Source organism: Cygnus olor, chromosome 7, assembly GCF_009769625.2.
Source record: "Cygnus olor isolate bCygOlo1 chromosome 7, bCygOlo1.pri.v2, whole genome shotgun sequence".
Lineage (NCBI taxonomy): Eukaryota > Metazoa > Chordata > Aves > Anseriformes > Anatidae > Cygnus > Cygnus olor.
In genome coordinates, this window is record NC_049175.1 from 27,809,398 (window position 1) to 27,822,252 (window position 12,855).

Below are 12,855 nucleotides of genomic sequence, written 5' to 3' on the forward strand. Positions count from 1 at the left end.
TAATTTGCTTTCTGATGGTTTTGTGCAGTATTCTATTACCTAGGCATTAATCTCCAAGCAGATGCCACCAGCAAAGAAAAAGGATGCCATCAAAGCAAGAATGCTTTAAAACTACTGCGGGGGAAAAAATGGGTAGAAAATACTTATGAAAAAATGTCCTGTGCTGCAGAAAAAGGTAAGTGTTGTTCTTCCTTTTGTCTGCACAAAATTCCAATTAATCTGAAGAAGGATAAAATTCTTTCCTGCATTCAGGTCCAGTGGTCTCCAAGACCCTGAGAATACAAATAGGAATCATATGACTCAGTCATCCAACTACAGCGCAAGGGAGGTCTTGTTTCAGTCACGTCCATAAACGTGAGCTGTGTGTCAGAATCTGTTCTTTTCCTGCTTGCAATCTGTTGAATAGACTCTTCCAGTCTGTGTAATATGTGCACGAAGTTAGGAGGAGTTTATGAGAGGTTAGGAAGCTAGTATGTGTTTTGGAACTTCCTATCCACTGAACTACTTTTTTTCTAATAGTACAAGATCTTGTCAAATGAATTAAAATGATTCTGATTGTGATGCTATATATGTATCAGCTTCTATTTGAATAATGTATTCTGTATTTTGGCTGCTTAGGATTGGATTTTTGATACCAATTTCTTTTTTTTTCTCTCTCTTTTTTTTTCCACACTGCTGACAGCATGATTCTATTTGATCTGTGTTGGCAATAGAAATGTAAGAATGAAGATCTGTTTTAGCAGTCCTTTTAGTTTATACTGATGACACTTTTAACCTGAGCTTTTGCATTAGCACCCTACCAAAATATTTGGATTGGAATTATTTTATTTTTTTAAAGATCATTCCTTCAAAATCTAAGTTAATTCATGAAAATATTTTTACTCATAGCAAATTTGGGAAATACTGCCTGATTTCAGAACAAAACTCTAGGGTCTCTTTCTTCGCCATCCTCAGAACATGTGCTCATAAAAGGCTGGCAAGCTTACAGCTTTGAAAAGCAATCAAAGTAGCTATGTGTTACAGCATGACCTTTTGGTGTTGCATTGTTGTGCCAAGGCCAACAAGGTGCTGCCCAGAGCATTCCCTGGTATAGCTCTGTTTGTGCCTTTTGGCAAGGGACAGATCCTTAGTCTGGCCCACAGTAGCTACAGTTAATATCTCATCTGTTTACTGATTACCTCTCTCATTGTCTTCTTTCAAAGCCACCCCTTCTACTGACAGTAATTGAACTGGCTGTCTGTATTAGGTTCTTAGATTCACCATATGCTCTCAGTCTAATATTATTTATTTGAGATCAATGGAAACAACACCAAGAAAGAGCAAATGCAAAGCTTACAGGAGAGGTCACAGAACATCTTGTTGTGACAGATGGTGTTGTAGCTATCCTGAAAGCTATCAGGTGGGTATTTCAGACACATATTCTTTACCTTTTGAATTTGAGATAAACTTAAGGAACATTCAGAAAAAGAGAGACTTGCCATTTAAATGGACAGGGAAATAATTTGAATTGCCTACATTATGATTTTCGGAGGAAAGGTAGATCAGAAAAAATGACACAGATTTTCAGGATTTATGTCTGAACATGCATTTTGTTTCTGTGATCTCAGTCATCTTTGTCTTGGGTATGTTTTCATGGATTACGTAAAAGAAGCGTTATTTGTAAACTCTCTCTCTGTTCCATGTTACCCTTACCAGAAGGTGTCTCACTTGCATGGTCATTGCAAAAAATTGTAGGTCCGTTTACTTGCTGTGAGATATCTTTAGGTGCACTGCATACTGTTAGTTTGCTTTGAAATGATGTATTGCAGCCCCTCAGCAACATGGTAAAAATGTATTAACCTAGACTGTCTGATGTGTGTGCAAGGCTTGAATAAGCACGGCACCATCTCATAAATGTTAGTTAGCAGCAGAAATATTTTTCAACTTGGGTTATGTTGAAAGGAGAGAAAACCAATAAAGCTAAAGGAAAGGGAGAAAGAAAGACTAGTGACAAGGGAGAAGGTACTCAAGTACCGCAATGATCAGCAGAGCACGAGGAGATGGCTGAAAGTGAGAGATGCTGTGTTAGACAGAGATGGGGAATGCAGCCTGGGTGAGAGAGGAGATGCCTGGAGAGGGAGGAGATCTCTGATCAGAGCAGAAAGTGCAACTGGGAAAGAGTCACAAGCATCTTGGGCTCCTGCTAAAAGGTCTGCTGCTGTGCTAGTGGTCACATCCCTGTGTCACGCTGGTCCCTTACCCTGCTGGATCCCATCTGCCTGAAATGTTCTCCCTGGGCTGAGCCTTGCCCTGCCAGGAGGCTCTGCAGCTCCAAATGTCTTTCAAATTAATTAACTCAGTCAAGAATGGGAGACATTAAGGAATGAGGGGAAGAGAGAAAAGCACAGCTAAGAAGTTGTTTTAATGAATGTGGCTTTCCTCACTGAAGGATTGAAGATATGAAAGATGTTTTCAAGGAAGCAGGAGAGCTTGCTTACGGAAGGGATTATTCAGAGCTTGAAAAGTGCTGATTACAAATTGCCTTGTGTATGCTTTAGGTTGTTAAGTGTAAAGAGCTCTTAATAACTAAGCTAATAAACTCCTCAGTGTTTCACCTTGATATTTGTATTTATGTCTTCAGAAATATGCTAGTTTGCTGCATAAATAACAAGGCATATTTCATCTTGGAGCAAGCAACAAACACAGTCAGAGAGTTCTCCAATGTAGCAAGAAGGGAGGATTTTTCATTTATTTTATTGGTATTTGGTATTATATGGATAATTTTCAAATGCTTTAAGATTTAGAACTTAAAAAAAAAGTAAAAATGCCAGGTTAACACAATTCCCTAATTCCAAGTGAAAGCTCTTGCCATCTTCTGATTCAAAACCAGCTCAAGGACTGAGTTACAAATAAGATTTTTTTCCCAGGAAGGTGAGAGCTTAAAGCAAGCTCCCTTTGTTTGTTGGGCAGAAAGATCTCTTGAAATAGCTGTTACCCAGTCATTCTTAATGCCTGTCCCCTGAGGCAGGCAGGGCCTGTTTTGACTGTACTTATTGATCTGTGTTATGAAAACAATTACAATAGCATTCATGAGCCTTGAAAACCATAGAGTAAAGATAGCGTGCATATTTCACTTAAATCAATGTTTGGTGGGGGGTATAATATGCCTCTTGAAGCACAGCTTGAGGAGATTATCTTGCTTTGCGCTGCTTGAGGAGGCTCTGGTAATGTATTTAATAACGACAATGATAAAAATAAGGCTCAGCAAATTACCTTCTTCATGTGGTATTGCAAAACCTCTGCTCTGTGCTGCCCTATGTGCTGGCCTCAGCTGGCCCCAGATCTCTTCCTGCCCCAAGCCTGTGGCAAGAGAAGGAGCAAGTGCCCCCTCTGCCCTCCTCCTTTCTGCTGAGATGACAAATACTTCAGGCAGGAGCTAGCTCTGGCTGGCTTTGCACAGCACCTGCTAGAAAGTAAGGTCTCATTTCAGCTGGGGATCTCAAGCCCTGTAGTAGTACAAATAATTTTATGTAATGATTTCATTTTATTTATGGTCCTAGGCTTTACCCAGAGACTTGTGGTGGAACCATTAGGCATGTCTGGGATTGTTATGAACCTCTTCCCCCAAAAGTGATTTATCTGACTGAGGGTGGTGTGGTGCAATTGTACAGCAGCTTCTGACAATTATTCTAAGACAGCTCACCTCCTGCCTCTGTGAAAACCATCTCAAGATGAATAAAAACTGTGTTGCTCTGAAAACAGCCACTGCCCCATCAGGCTGGAAGTGAAGGCTTGTTACCTGGATGCATATGTTTTATACCCACCTCTCATACTGACCTCCAGGGACCTTGCTATCTGCTGATGGCATTTCCCACATTTTCAGATTTTGACAGCATGTCATGTCAAAAATGAAAGATCAGGGAATCAAAAAGCCTCAGGATGCCAGGAGCAGTGACAAAATTGAACGTATGTATGTTCATCTTAGCCTGTTCTATTTTCTCCAGCTTTAAAACTAAGTTCCTTGAGCCAGAAACATGGTGAATCATTTGGGTTTGGATACAAACTTACTTCATTGAGTGAACTGCTTCAGGAAAGCATGGGCAGGTCTTACAAAGCCAGTGTGGCTGGTGAATAGATGAGTGCTTGTAGAGTCTTTCCAAGACCATTGACTACTATGAGAGCTGTCTGCTTTCACTGAATTACCTTTCTGAGAGAGGAAGATAATCTCATTAGAGCAACCCTACCAACACCACCCAAGGCTGATGAGGTCTAAGCAACAGATTGAACTGACCAGAGAGATTGCTAGGTGCAGCTCTCACACAGAACAAGGCGGAGGAATGTGATCCAGTAACTGTCCAAGGAATAGCATTATTCTGAACTACTGTGTGAATGAAACAGCAGGGGAGGCAAGTTTTGTCTTGCTAAAGGAATACATGGGCCAGCAGGAATCATTTGAAGGGGATGTACTTTGAAAAATATTTTGCAGTTGAGCTGAGGAAGAAGGCCAGCAGTGGGCTGACCAGCTTCTTTAAGCTCCAAGCTGTCTCTGTTGTAATTTCTTTCATACTTCAATTCTGAAAACCTTTCTGTGAAAATTCCAGAAGTCTTTGTTGCTGCCCTAACATGAACCACCACACATGGCCTATTTTCTGCTATCCAAGTGGTCTGCCCACAGGAAAGGACAGAGCTACCTCTGCTAGGGCCTAACCCATCTGCTCTTCTCACATGGAGCTTTCACCACCTCTGAACTGCTGTGTGGCCAAAGCCTGTGCTGGCAGTGATCACTGAATGTCACACAGCTGGTAGATGTAGTGAAGTAGTGGATTTGGGGATGCAGCTTTGAGTTCTGTCTCCTGGGTTTGCGGCCTGCCTGAACCTCAGGATCATAAAGCAGAGACAATTTGTCTTCCCTGAGGCCTAGTAGGTTCTACATCCAAACCAGTGATAGCAAAACTGAGGTGATTTTAGCCACTGAGAATGAGTAACTGCAAATTCTTATTCTCTGCATATTACTGTGAACACTAAACAGCCATTCTGCAGTACTTGACTCCAGCCAGAAACAGTGAAGACAAGCGTGACAATGGTCAGAAATGCATTTGTGGATGGAAGCCCAGTCACTAAATGAACTCCCACTGAAATGAGAGGTATTGCAGTTCTGTAACTTCAGTGAATTTTAAACCAGGCTCTTTCAGGGCATCCTCAAAATAACAGCCTCTGGTGAGGAAGCACCTAATTTGCTGAAATACCCAGTGCTTGGCATGTGACAGCCTCAGCAATGCAGAACTCTCCCTGCCTGATGTGCAGCATGTATACCTTTCTCCATTAAGTGACCATCAACGTGACCTGTCTGATCTGGTCAATACAACTGTATTTGTCATGCCAGAACATGCAAATATATGTGATAAAACTGAAAATTTGGGCAGGGCTCAAAAGTACGCGAAAAAACATTAATTTATGCTTCTTAAGTCCTTTTCAATTCACTCAGCTTGAGGGATTTCTTGTATTCTCTTCCTTGCATACGAGACTGTTCCTATGAGGTGGCTACAGGGTTTTCATCCAGTTCTCAGCAAGGGGAAGTCTGGAGATGCGATCTGTGCTGGCTGCTGTCTCCATCATCACTGAGAGAGAGAGGCTGTGTGGGGTAGGGTTGTGTGGATAAGAATGAGAGAGACACTATGAAGAATGCCCACAAAAGGACGTTCATACTGGAAAATACTGAGAGCATCCTTTCTCCCTGTGCACCAGCCCTATGCTGAATGAATTTAATGCCCTGCAAAATACCTATTTTTTTGGGGTGTGGAGTGGGGGTGGTGAGTTAATTTCATTCAAGAAGCAGACAGTGAGTTGGTCCACAATCAGTCATGGCTGGGAATACCACAATATCTCTCTTTCCACTCCTTCTCCTCATCTTGCCTGTTATTTTTAGTTTGTTTGTTTGTTTGTTTGTCAGATTTGTGAAATAGATTTCCGGGACCATGAAAAGCAGAAGAAAACTTTAAAAATTGTGATTAGAGGCTCAAAACTCAAAATCTTAAACTTGTTCAAGGAAGCAAGTCTAGGCAATTAGTGAGTGCCAGTGATCTGGTCTTTTGAAACTAAGAGCTATCTTAGTGGAAAAGGCTCTGCTTTAAAGAAGGTAAAACGTACCACTGCAGAAACACTTCACACTGACAGGCATGAGCTCTGTGCAGATCGGTAAGGTCTGTCCCTGATGTTTTTCCTGAGCACATGGTTTTGTTTTAATTTGTCCCTCCTAGTGCCACTCTGACAGACTAAATTAGGTGTCACTAATAATATACCTTGTAAATGCAATCATTTTGCCTATCCACAAATTCTGCATGCTCAGGCTGTGGTTGTTTTCCATGTCCATTCACTGCACATAATTATATAATCATCTTGTGGAAATAAACATGAAATAGTTGCCAATCTTCAGCTGCTCCCATTTCTCAGCTGTTACTCATGGGGTGTGACAGGCCACCTAGTCCACAGGGACAGTAAGTTTGCTCCTCAGTCAAGTGATAGAAATGTTAACTCTGGGGGTTAAGGAATATCAATGAGTAATACAGTCTGTTTGGAGCAGATCTGTTTATTTAGCAGAGCTGATTATAAAGTGCAGGCAAATCTTTTCCTAGCCTCTGGGTTTCTTAAACTGTGATCTTCTCCATGAATCCTCTGTACTGTGCATGTATTCCAGTTAGAGGGCAAATTCAGTTCCTTCCAATCCCTTTCATCTGTTTGTGACCATCAGGTTCAGACCAGAGCCATCAAGTGAACCAAAGGTTTAGAGCTTGAGCTTGGTGCGAGTCCTGAGTTAACACAACAGTGTAGGCATCAAGGGCAGATTTTAAGATCAAAATGGAGCTTTAGGATCTTCATAACATCAGCCACAGAATTTCTTCTTATTACACCTGTCTGGAGTCCAGGAGCTCATGTCTTCATCAAAACAGACCTTCTAGATCTACTGGCTTAACTAAAAGACATCAAGAGAGAGACGACCAATTCCCTTTGTTAATTGTTCTTATCCCAGGTCACCCTTACTGTTAAGTAAATTAGTATATTTTAGTAATGAGAGAATGGAGAACCACTAGAAAACAGAACATTTGATCCATATTTATAGTTTGTAAAAAACTTTTTTTTTTTTCTCCAGTGAGAAGATACTGTTTCCTAATTCAGCAGATGTTTTGTGGGAAGATAAGAACCCATGTTTTTAGCAAAAGACCCTATTCAGGTTAGATTTTGTTGTAGCTGACAAAGCAAAAGGTGGAAGTGACCACTGTGTGCTCAGATTTCTGTGTACCATTTCAGTGAAGGAAGTAATATAAGAAGAGGACCATGTGTTTTTCTTCAACAAGGTTCATAGGAAAACACTTTCTTTTTCTCTTCCTACTAGCTATACTTTATATTTAGAATATCCTGAGTAAATTGCAAGTCAAACCACTATTTTATTGTTTTCTTTTTCTTTTTCATCCTTGCAGGAATAAGAGCTTTTTTTTTTTTTTGTATTCTTTTTTATTGAAAAAATAACAATACTGCAGGGAAATAAGACATGAGTCACAATTTTTTCTTTTAGAACAAGGTTTTACAATGTAAAAGTTGGTGATTATAAGACCATTTGAAAATATTCTTTAAGAATGGGAAGTATGTAGAAATAATAGACTTAAATTTATCTAGTAGGCTGTTGCCTGAAGAAAGTCTTATTGTGGCTTCACAGTGGTGGCTGCATTCTCAATAATGAAACACAAAGAATAGGTTTCTTACCTTACATTTATACAAAGCTTAACAGTACAAAAGCGAGAAACTTAAGAAGACAAAAAAAGATTTTAACCATTTTTCAAGCATCCCAGGCATCTGATTTACAATGCCACTATTATATGAATGAGAAAGGGGGCTTTAGAAAGCCATCAGGTATGGGTATGGGGTCTATGGTTTGTGGCAGATCCTATTGGAAATTAGTGTCCCTTATCCCTGTATGATTTCCCATGCTTTTCCAAGGATGTAGTTTGTGAAATTTTGGGGATTCAGCATTTGTGATGGAATCTGTAACAAAACCCAGCATGGGAACTGTAAGAAGGTATTTAAGTAGTTTGAGTGAGAGTCGAAAACTGGTTTAAAAAGCATTTCCTGAAGGTACAATCACTTCTGGCACCAGAGTAAAAACACTTATGCGTATTTCTGCACCCTGGGGCAGTTTTCAAGAATGTTGCTAATGTTAAATTTGAACTCAGAGGGCTTTAATTTTTCTGTTTGATGGGAACACTCGCTATGCAAATAAGATAGCCTTTGGGCAGCTGTCTATTTTCCAAAGTTTTTTTCTTTGGAAAGATGAAAGATTCCTTTCTTTTTGGAAGGATGTTAGTTTAAAATGGAAATTTCCACACTGAAGTTACCTATTTAGACATATTTTTTTAGTGTGCCTGGAAATGTGAAGTTAAACACAATCAGATAGAAACATCGTAAGCTAACCCCCATCCTGGCATGAAAGGATCCTTGTTTCAGTTTGGCACTGTCAGTGTTGTAACTCCTCCTAGACAGGGAAATTGCAACTACTTCCACTTGTCCTTGACCTCATGGCACAGGTAAAACATCTTTGGTTATCTCCATAGCTGAACTTTGGTGGCCAGGCTATGATACCAGCTAAATCCTTCCATTTGTCCTGGTCTGTCTCCACACTGTCAGTTTTTGGGTCAGGGACAGTTTGGATGAGTGCATCCTCAGCATTAGAAAGGTAAATGACGTCTGTACTCTGCCTTGCAGTACTCTTGCTGCTCTTCAGCTGTGTGGTATTACCTGAATGACCTTGATTCATTCTTCCTGGCTAGCAAGTCCATGTGATTGTGCCATAGGGAGTGGTAGGAGATGTGACCATGCAATAAGTAGATAGATATTTTGGCCTATGTTTTTCCATGTGGTGGTGTTGTGGTTTAGCCCGGCTGGCAGCCAAACACCACACAGCCGTTCGCTCACCCTCCCCCCTCCCTCTCCGGGATGGGGGAGAGAAACGGGAAAGTGAAGTCTGTGAGTTGAGATAAAGACAGTTTATTAAGACAGGGAAAAGAATAACAATAATAATAATAATAATAATAATAATAATAATAATAATAGTATTAATAGTAATAATGTGTACGAAATAAGTGATGCACAATGCAATTGCTCACCACCCGTTGACTGATGCCCAGCCTATCCCCGAGCAGCTGGCCCCCCCCCTTCCACCCCGGCTAGCCACCCCTATATATTGTTCAGCATGACGTCAGATGGTATGGATTACCCCTTTGGCCAGTTTGGGTCAGCTGTCCTGGGTCTGTCCCCTCCCAGCTCCTGCTGCATCCCTAGCCTGCTCGCTAGCAGGACAGAGCGAGAAGCTGAAAAGTCCTTGGCTTGGTGTAAGCGCTGCTCTACAACAATTAAAACATCAGCATGTTATTAGCGCTCTTCTCATTCTAATCCAAAACATAGCACCCTGCCAGCTACTAGGAGGAAAATTAACTCTGTCCTACCTGAAACCAGGAGAGGTGGATTCATAAACTTGCCTGAATGAGGACATGCATCCTGGCAGGCTTTGTTCATGGAATTGTATTAGGTAACAGCAGTGTTTGGTAAGCTTGGGCCTTATTCACCAACAGCAAAGTCAAAGAATTAGTCAGAAAATAACCTGAGGACACATCCTGCATTTGCATAACTTGCATGCCATGACCAAAGCCAATGGAGCAAGAATGTTTTACCTCTGCAAATATCTTTTTTCTTCTCCTGATATTTTTATTCTTCAGTCTCAAAATCTTATGTAGGATTCAGGGGTTTTGGCTGCCATCACCTTCTCAAAGTCTAGATGTGGGGACCTATAAGAAGGAGTCTTCAATCTATGGGGAAAAGACAGACCACAAACAGCATGAAAAATTGGAAAACAAGAAAATCATTTCACTGATTTATTTTAACTTACTCCCCATCGACTTTTCTGTCTCAGCAGCACTTCATAAGTGACATACTGCTGTGGTGTGCAAGGTTGATCTCACATGGTGGCAGACACGTGGAGGCAAGAACCTGGACATTCATCTCCAGCAGCTCAGTGAGATTCTGGAGCAACCACTTCATGGGAGCAGTGGGAGAAAAGAGCTGTCCTCCCTTTTCAAGTGCTCCTTGTTTAGATGAAATCATAAATTTTCTGACTTGGTACCTATGATATACTCAGATATTGCCTTCCCACTCTAAGTTGGGAATATCTGCTTGCCAACATCCAAAAGGGATTTGCTGTACAGTGTTAGGGAGAGCTTTCCCTGCTGAGTTTGGCTTGCTTAATTAAGTAACAATTTACAAAATGCTTTGGATCCATCTGGAGGGAAGATCCTTCTGAAATGTAGCTCATTATCCTAACAATGCAAACCGACCTGGGTGAGCAAGGGCTGAGGGACCAAACCTGCTCTATAAAGGAGATGCATTAGAGAAGATGGACAGCTTGCTGAGGGGAAAGCAGGTGGCTCCTGTAGGTTGAGTGGGAGTTCTGCTCTCCTGGGGAGGGGAGCAACAGCAGCGTAAGTGCTGAGACTGACAGGAAAAGTTAGTGGAAGTGTTTTCCTATGTTGCTGGGCACAGCTGCAGCACAGCGCTTAGCTGTGCTTGAGGACTTCGTGTTGCTGAGCTTGCAGCTGGAGGCAGGGAGCTACAGAGCCAGGCAGGGAAGGTTGCACACAATGGACTTCACTTTTCATCTATCCGTCTCTGTAAAATAATCAGGGTGGATGCTATCAGAACTCCAGCTTTCCAGAAGTGTGGGATGAAATTAAACAATGCTGGGACATCTCTAGATGAATGAAGAGTACATAAGAGCCTTCTACAGGGACATAGCTCGGTCTCCGTCCTTCCCAAGCACTCTGCTTGCCACGTGTTTCTTGTGGTTGCGCTTAAGGGTGATTAAAGTTATGACCTCCTACTTGGCTCTCTTTAATCACTAAGCAGAGGCACATTGGGGCAGGGCCCTCAGAAGCATGCCAGGCAGCTCCTAAGGGTAATGGCCCATAACTTCACCATCACAGCTGCTTTCTGTTTGGGGTGGGTGCTATTCTGCTGTGCCACCTTCTTAAAGGTTCCTGCTCCCAACCTTTTTTAATGCCAGGAGCAACCTGAGTACAGCAGTCAGAATAGCTTTTTGTGTTGCCAAGCATATTTTGGGAAGAAGAATTGCTGTTACCTTATCAGCAAATCATTTCCCACAGGCATTTTATTTTCCTACGGCTGAGGGCAAAGGGGACTGCTGAGAAGGCTGGTGAGGCAGTTGTGGCTCAGTGAACCATAGCTGGATGCTTAATGCTGTGGATGTTTTCCTTACCCTAGCATCTGGACCATGTTTGGTACAGTTGTAGGACCTTTTGAAATGCAACATTTTATTTTTCTAACACTTGGAAAAAATAGACCCTAAAAGAGAAACAACAAGCAAACTAAATCAAAACACATTTTCCCAAAATACACATAAACTTCCCTTTCCAGTAAGCAAGTAAATACCCTAAGGACATTGGATCTCAGCATTAAATCCAAGACTTTGGAAACAGCCTCCACAAGACAAACAAGGAAAGAAACAAACCCTGCTGTCCTGCCAAAGGCAGCCACATGCCTCTGGTGTCTTTGTTCTCGGAGGGAATGCTGCAGTCACCAGGAGGATACAGGCTCCTGTGACATTTTAGGAATGCTCTGAGAGGAGGGGAGCAGAGAAGCCTGTTTGGACTGAGTGCCACCCAACCTGACTTCTCTGCAGCTGAGCAGGTGCAAATCCTACACAGGCTGGGTCTTCTCTATTTTTGTATCAACAAGGGTAGGAGGTGTTTACTGAGCTGGGGTGAATTATTGTACCAGTGCAAATGAAAACAAAGCTGTGCTTTCCCTTTTCAAAGCACACTGCAGGCCTTGTTCACCCTCCCTGCTAATTTTATTCTAAGGGAATATGGGTGACTTTAGGGAATATCCTGTTGTCTTCACAGAGTCAGACACCAAACGCTGCCAATTTACACAAAAAAGGGACAAGTACTGACCTAAGGTGCCATATAAAGAATGGCTACAGCTATGTTTTGGGACTGGGTTAGTATTTTCTCTCACTTTCTTGTCAGAAATGAGTTGACACAGCAGTAACATCAGTGACCGGACATCACACAAACATGCCCCAAGTTTCACTGTGCATCCATAGCCTGCCCAGGGGAGCTCCCTTCTGTCTGGATACAAAAAGCCTTGAAAGAGCATTCATAGAAATAACGAATCAATTAGTAAGAGGCAGAAGAGATGTCCAAGAACTATTTTTATTATTTCAGTTTTAGAAGAGCCAGGTGCTTGATTAAAAGCCCAGCAGCTGGCCACAGAATAGTCATGACCTATCCATGAAATACAGTGAAAGGGAGAAGAAAGAACAGCTCCCATGGAGTGACTTCTTTTTTCCTTAATGCCAAGAAAATAGGTGGATATGATGGCTAAAATAATGCTGTGGGAAAAGGTCCTCTGAAGAGATGAGGCGGATGGTGGTACGACAGGAGCAGACAGTGACCTCGTGTCCCATTCCTGAGACTTCACAGAACCCAGGAATGATTGCACGGTGATAGTGGCATTTGATGTGAGTTTTCACAGATATACCTGGAATACCTAGGGTCATATTTTTCTCCGGTGGATAAAATAAACCTCTGACAGCTGGAGAGAAATTGCACAGATTCAGTTTCCCAGGTAAATCATTATCAGCACTCACGGTGCTGATGTACTGTTTGTGGAGTACTTCCTGCATGATAACAACACGTAGGCCTTATGTCACCCTCTGCACAGCGCTGACAGCACTGTGGGCAAGATCTGTGGGCAGTTATCCTCGCTGAAAGTCAGAGCCAGGCTGTGAAGTGGGATGGAGATAGGAAAGCC

The 12,855-nt window shown here is 41.9% G+C and overlaps 1 long non-coding RNA gene across 8 annotated transcripts in view; it reads left to right on the plus strand.

Annotated features, from left to right (window-relative positions):
• Positions 1-12,855, plus strand: part of LOC121073208 — a 64,566-nt gene that overhangs the window by 614 nt on the left and 51,097 nt on the right. The gene's annotated exons all lie outside the window — the stretch shown is intronic.